Source organism: Nicotiana attenuata, chromosome 12 (genome assembly GCF_001879085.1).
Source record: "Nicotiana attenuata strain UT chromosome 12, NIATTr2, whole genome shotgun sequence".
Lineage (NCBI taxonomy): Eukaryota > Viridiplantae > Streptophyta > Magnoliopsida > Solanales > Solanaceae > Nicotiana > Nicotiana attenuata.
This window is the reverse complement of record NC_032000.1, coordinates 45,670,816-45,678,125: the sequence shown is the minus strand read 5'-3', so window position 1 is coordinate 45,678,125 and position 7,310 is coordinate 45,670,816.

Here is a 7,310-nt window from a genome sequence, read left to right as displayed (position 1 = left end):
TTATTAGTAATAGGAGAAAATAGGAAAGAAGAATACCTTTAAAGTTAGGCGATGCACTATGTCATTCATGAGGGTCAGGTTGCTGTGGCTTTCAAGTTTTGTTTTTTCAATGGGGCCAATCAAAGGCTCGAGCCAAATATCAGCCTGACCAGACTTTCTCAAGAGGCTGTTGTTAGCAGGAACTTCAATGGTTACGCTCCTCATAGTAGTACTCTTACTTGAAGAGCCCACCTCCGTATGGTGAACAATAGATGGAGGAACAGACAAGGAGAAGCGATAGAAGGATGAACAGAAGCAACAGTTGATGAAGGTAAAGGAGCAATCATAGGTACGGGCGATGAAGAAGAAGATAAGGGAATTTCATCTAAAATAGGTCCTAAGTTTTCGCTACCAAAACCACTAGCAAAAAGTTGATCGATAGACTCACGAGTGTCATGAGGAGAGACGTCATCATCAGGAATGATAACTGGAGTAATAACAGACTTGGATGGAGATAGATGAGGGGAAACTTCAGCCTCATCATCAGAGACGATACGTCTCCGGGCTCGAGGCCTCATCACTAGGGAACCTTCATCTTCCTCCTCTGAATCTTCTTCTTCAGTTTCAGTAGCTTTTCTTTTTGAAGAACCCAAGAATACATCTTGGGCTGAAGAGGTGCGAGTACTCAAAGAGTCACGAGCAGCTATGATCGACTCTGCGGTGAGCCCACGAATAGCAAATCCTGATAAAAAGAAGGATAAAAGTTAGAAGAAAGAAGATATTTAGATACAGACAAGGAAAAATAGAAACCCTTACCATGAGTTTTTACTTTCCAACCATAACGGCTGGAAAGGTTTTTCCACGATCTACCCTCCATTGGAGCGGCCTTCAACAATTTTCCTACCCAACCACGGAAGTTGGGCACGGTTTCCACGACACCCATGGTTGCTGAGAAAGGAAAAAGAAGCGACATTAGAAAAGGTGATAAAACCTGAAAGGGAAAGGCACGAAGAAGATTTAATACTTACGTGCAAAGTTCCACTTCTCTGGGAAGGGAATGTTATTTTCACCCACTAAACCAGCAGTGGGGGCAGCAACAAACCGGGCATACCAGCCACGGTCTTTATTGTCCTCAGGGCTCACTAAAACCCTTTTGCTCCTGGCTGCTAGGGTAAAAACGCCGTTGCGAAAAAGCCTAGGGGAATAGAGATGAATTAGGTGGGGAAAAGTAAATTCAGCATCTGCCAAGTTAGTGAGGTGCCTTAAGCAGGCGACAACCCTCCAAATGACTGGGCCAATTTGACCCAAGCTGACATTAAAAAAGCGACAAAAATCTAGATTAATTGGATCAATGGCTAGTTTAAACCCTAAAGTAAAGGGATACGTATAAACAAAAGAAAATCCAATAATGTAGGAGGTGATTCTCTGATTTGGATTAGGAATGATGATTGGAAAATCATCACTCCAATGACAATCTCTACGAACTATGGGGATTAAAGGGTCAGTAATTTGAGAAGGATAAGTATCAACTCGATTTAAAGAGGCGACTTGAGTTCTGAGAGATTCCCTGTCATGGTAAAAAGATAAGTCCGTTGGAACTATTTCTTCCACTAAAGGTTCGCGTAAGGGTTCAGAGGATTCTTTGTTTCTGGAAGAAAACCTTTGAGAATGGGAACCTCCAATTCTAGAAGAAGGGCCAGAACTAGAAGAAGGTGTGAGTGAACTACCACCACGGACAGATCCCAAACTACGGAGTCTACCACCACCACCTCTTCTATGCCTAACGGGAGCATTGGGAAAACTGTCTAAAATAGGAGTTCTTCTAGGGTTAGGGTTCGGAGAAGCCATGACAAAGGAGATTGAAGTGAAGAAGAAGTGAATAAAAGTTTTGAAAAATTAAAGTGTTCAATACGCTTTAAATGGTAGAAGACAAAGATGGAAGTTGTATTTATACCGATGAATGACCGTCAAAAGGAAAGAGTATAGTGATGGGAAGTCCACAATAATGATAACTGACACTTCGTGGACAGGGAAGCCGAAAAGAAAGCCTAAGAAAGTGCTATACAATTGTATAACCAATAAGAAGATGACACGTGTTTAGCGCATTAAATGAAGTAATAAGTGAAGCGTCAAACTCTGTCAGAGCATTAATGGTGACAAAAATTCTCTCTTAAATGAATTCCACTTCCCAAATATTCAAACTGATGAATAAATGGAAAATGGGGGGACTATCTGTATTGGGAAAAATTATATTTATGTATATGGTGACGTGTCATGACGTATAGACTGGTCAAACAGTCAAAGAAATAAGGTTGGTTAACAGATACGAGTAAATTAAATGGAGGGGGTGCGAGCAGTCATACAAGTAATTCAACGCTCGTACCTATTCAAGACATTTGAAACTCAAAGATAGTGAAGAATCAAAGGAATGAATCTAACAGCAAAAAGGAGCCCAGATACAGCATTTAATGAGTATTAATTATTGAAAACGTTAGAGAATATGTATTTAATGTATATGATTGCATAACGTAATATTTAAAGTCATTAATTGCCCATAATAGCATTATTATGACAAAGGTAAGGCTCATATCCCAAAAGAGCTATAAAAAGGGAAGAAACAAACAATTATAGAGGGAGGTGACTATTGGAATATACTTTGATTTACCAGCTTTCATACTTGGTTACTCTAAAATTTCTTTCTTTATTTACTTTTTCGATTATCAGTAACCCGATTCTTCTAAATTCTAGTTTTGACTAAAATCCTATTTTTTGGTTAAACAGTTACTTCAAGTTTTCCCTTCATTTTAAGAATTGTTGCCCAACAAAGTTTCGACTACGGTTTAAAATAATCATTCATTATTTATGTCATTAATACAATTACTATCATTATTAAATCATTTTAAACATTTTCCTAAATTTTAATGAACTTTTGAGTTTCGTGTGCCTGCCTATTAGTCAATAGTTATGTTTGGACATGAAAACACAGGTTAGATTTTGTGAGTGAAAATTGAAAGCTCAACCATTTTTACAAATTTCAAATTCTATGCAATGATCACCAACAAACATTTGAAATAATCTCTCAATATTGTTTCAAGTATTTGAAATTTAATCTATAGACGAGTAAGTTGTATGAAACTCAAAAGTCCCGATCAAACATAACACAAAACAACAATATTCTGCGTTTATTTATTTACCTTTAACTCTTTTACCATGTTACCTTGACCTACTTACTCTGCATCTTTCAATTAAAAAACGGTGAAGCATCTAACATTTTCAATCAAACATAGAAACACAAAAAAAATAGTTAACACAAAATGTTAGATTATTTATGAATACTCTTGAGAAGTTATTTTTCTTAATTTGCGTACCAAACACCGGAAAATGAATAATATTACTACTTGTTTTCCAAGAAAATATTTTCTTGAAAAACATTTTTCGTTATACCAAACACACCCAAATGGTATAGCCCTGAGTCCATAGCCTTCGTCAAACAAGGCACCCCTCGAGCCGAAAAGTTAATTTTCCACTTATCCAGTTGAGATTTTTATCACTACTTCACCTCCAAAAATTCCCATTTATCCCTTCTAACTATTCATATTTAGAATTTTACACCGACATAAAGGCCACTTTAATTTTCACATAAAAGTGTATATGAGTAATTATCTTCTAATATTATTTCTTATTATATTTTTTCTAAAATTAAAATTTGACATATAATCTACAACTAACCTGTATGGATCAAAATTCAGTCTAGCGTGGCGAGTGCAAATGGACGAGCTAAGGCCGAGGTCGAGGTCGATATTACGTACAGTCTAGTGTCGATGAGTCGCTCAAAGGGGAAGATCAGTGCCGAGGTCGGGTACAGAGCAACGACTACAATTGTTAAAACGTTTCTATGACTATGAATAGGAATATTCTGTTGAATATTCCCTCACATTGTACTTTTCTAGGATTTTCTAGGAATATCCCTTATGAATAGGAAGAGAGAGAGACCAGAAGGGGGATTCGAAACTTCTGTAAAGAAAAAATATTTTGTAAAAGGGTTGACTATCAAGAATATACAAAAAGATTGTCTTGTCTCTTTTGCTTGATTCCATCATCAACATTCTTCTTAAGTTCACAAGATCCGAGGGCACATTGTTCTCTATCATTGCATGCTGTCAGACGTTGTCTCTGAAGAAGGAAGCATCCACCTCATCCTACATTTGGGTGACTTATTACTTCTTATTTCGTTAAGTGCCATTCACCACATTTATTGTATGCATTCTTTCTCATATTTATATCTAATCATTGTGCATTAACTCGGCATTTTATTGATTAGAACACGGTTCACACCATCTAAGTTGCTAAATTTCGGATCTAGGATTTATTACTTTTACTTGAATTCACGCCTTATCCATTTATTAAAATTAGTTTAACTAAAAAGGGTGTAACACTTTTTGGTTAAACAATTTGGCGCCGTCTATGGGGAGTTACTAGTTAAAAAGTTTAGTTTCTTCTAGATCTAAAAACGCAACAACAAAACCTTTCCCTTCCTTGTTTGTACAAGCTAACCATGGCAGGAAAAGGAGAGGAAAGACTGAAAGCAGTGATGGGTGTCACTACTAACCTCCTAGGCACCATCAATGAGGTGAGCAGGGAGGACGTGGAAGATGCGACACCAAGCGCCTCACCAAGACAAAGTAATTCACCCCCTCCTTATGGTAGCGTAACCGCTTTGCATGAGAAGGGAACCTCCACGTCCATGACATAAGAAGCCCCGCCGACAGTGAAAAAGTTACTAGAGGCGTGGCTGACAAGTACCCTGAGCAGCATACTCGGCAAACCTGCTCAAGGGGCAAGTAGGAACACTGCAAGAGTGAACACCCCAATAGTTGTCAACGAGCAACACGCCCCTCCCCCAACACTCACACTCACACCGCTGTCGATGCAGGTAACGACGCTCTCGTAGCTGTTAAAGAAAATGGAAGAAATAAAAAACGAGAATAAAGCACTCCGCGACCAAATGAGGGAGCACCAAGAAAGGGTCGACAAGATACCGGGCGCCCCGAAACTCCCGCCAAAAAGAGACGTCGGCTGGTTCGTGGGACAGCCATACAACGAGGAGGCTGCCCCACATGCCATACCCAAACCTTTCAAAATGCCACCATATCTGATAATATATGACAGCACAACGGACCCTGAAGACCATATCATTCATTACGTCATGGCGGTGAAAGGCAATGACCTCTCGAAAGAACAGGTACCGTCGCTGTTGAAGAAGTTCGGCGAACCCTAACAGTGGGAGCCTTGACATGGTACTCACAATTTCCAGCACGTTCCATAATGACGTTCGAAGAAATGGCCGACAAGTTCGTCACCGCCCATGCCGGGGCCAAGAAGCCAGAGTAAATGACATATTCGCTGTTAAGAAATCGCATGGCGAAGGACTCAGGGACTTCCTCGCCCGGTTCAATAGGGTAAGAATGAGCCTGCCAAATGTATCATAAGGGATGGCGGTAGCAGCCTTTCAAAACGGGCTAAATAGGAATGGGTCAAGGGCGACCAGAAAATTATTAAGCAGACTCATGAAATACCCTTTCGCCACTTGGGAAGAAATTCACAATGCTTACTACGCCAAGGTGAGGGCAGATGAAGAGGACCTTAATGGTCCAACCGAGCTTCTCCAGGATGTAGCCTCTCGAAAGAACAGGTACCGTCGCTGTTGAAGAAGTCCGGCGAACCCTAACAGGAGGAGCCTTGACATGGTACTCACAATTGCCAGCACGTTCCATAATGACGTTCAAAGAAATGGCCGACAAGTTCGTCACCGCCCATGCCGGGGCCAAGAAGCCAGAGTAAATGACATATTTGCTGTTAAGAAATCGCCTGGCGAAGGACTCAGGGACTTCCTTGCCCGGTTCAATAGGGTAAGAATGAGGCCTGCCAAATATATCATAAGGGATGGCGGTAGCAGCCTTTCAAAATGGGCTGAACAGGAATAGGTCAAGGGCGACCAGAAAATTATTAAGCAGACTCATGAAATACCCTCCCGCCACTTGGGAAGAAATTCACAACGCTTACTGCGCCGAGGTGAGGGCAGATGAAGAGGACCTTAATGGTCCAACCCAACGGCTAACGACAATCCAAATGGAATCAATAAAGGATCGACGGAATGACAACCGAAGAGATCACGCAGGCCCACGCCTCAATCGGGAAAGGCACCAACCATACAACAGAGCGACCATACCACTATCTCCCCGCCAAGCCGAAGGGACGTCCCAGCCACAAACGGGAACTCACCGAAATGAGAGAGGTATGCCTTCACTTATATCTGCTCACAATTTCTGTGTATCTCCTTCAGAAATAGTCTACATCCTGGAGAAGCTCGGTCCCAAGGTGAAATGTCCGCAAAAGATTAAGTCAGACCCAAGCACCAGAAAGTCGAACGCCCTCTGCGAGTTCCATCAGGAACGAGGCCACAAGATCGAAGATTGCATAGCCCTCTAGCAAAAAGTAGTGAACATGTTCCACCAAGGACATCTAAAAGAGCTTATGAGTGACCGAGGGAGAGCCAATTTCGCCTGCGTACGAGAATTGCATCAAGGCCACCCCAAAACCACCCTGCCCCGCCCGCACCATCCAAATGATCATCGGCGGAGGCGTCGAAGCAACAATCAACCATGTGAAATTCACCACCACGCACAAATTGAAGCGGTCGATCACCTATGAACGGTATGATGACCTCGAAGACAGTATCATCTTCGATAAGTCAGATACCTATGGTTTGACCTTTCTTCACTTCGACGCTCTTGTCATTACTTTATGAATTTCAGATACTGATGTAAAAGGAATCATGGTAGACGACGGGAGTGGCACGTGTATTATACATGCCAGAGTTCTCACGCAAATGAGACTCGAGGATAAGATAGTACCATGCTACATAACACTAATAGGTTTTAACAATGTAGTTGAACGAACTTCTAGAGAGATAACATTGCCCGTACTAGCCGGGAGCGTCACCCTTGAAACAACATTCCATATCATGAATCAAGACACCGCCTACAAAGCCATTGTAGGGAGACCTTGGATACACGCCATGAGGGCCATCCCGTCCAGTTTATACCAGGTCATCAAGTTACCTACCCCATGGGGAATATTCAGCATCCGCGGTGAACAACACACAGCTCAAGAATGCTACTGCATCGCCCAAGATTGCACATACACCCAATAGTTAATAGAGGAAAGGCTCAGAAGCATAGCAATTATTGAAGTGAGGGCCTGAGTCTGACAAACAAACAGACGTCGTTAGAGACCCCGACGTCGTGGAAGCCGTAGAGTCAACGGTGGAA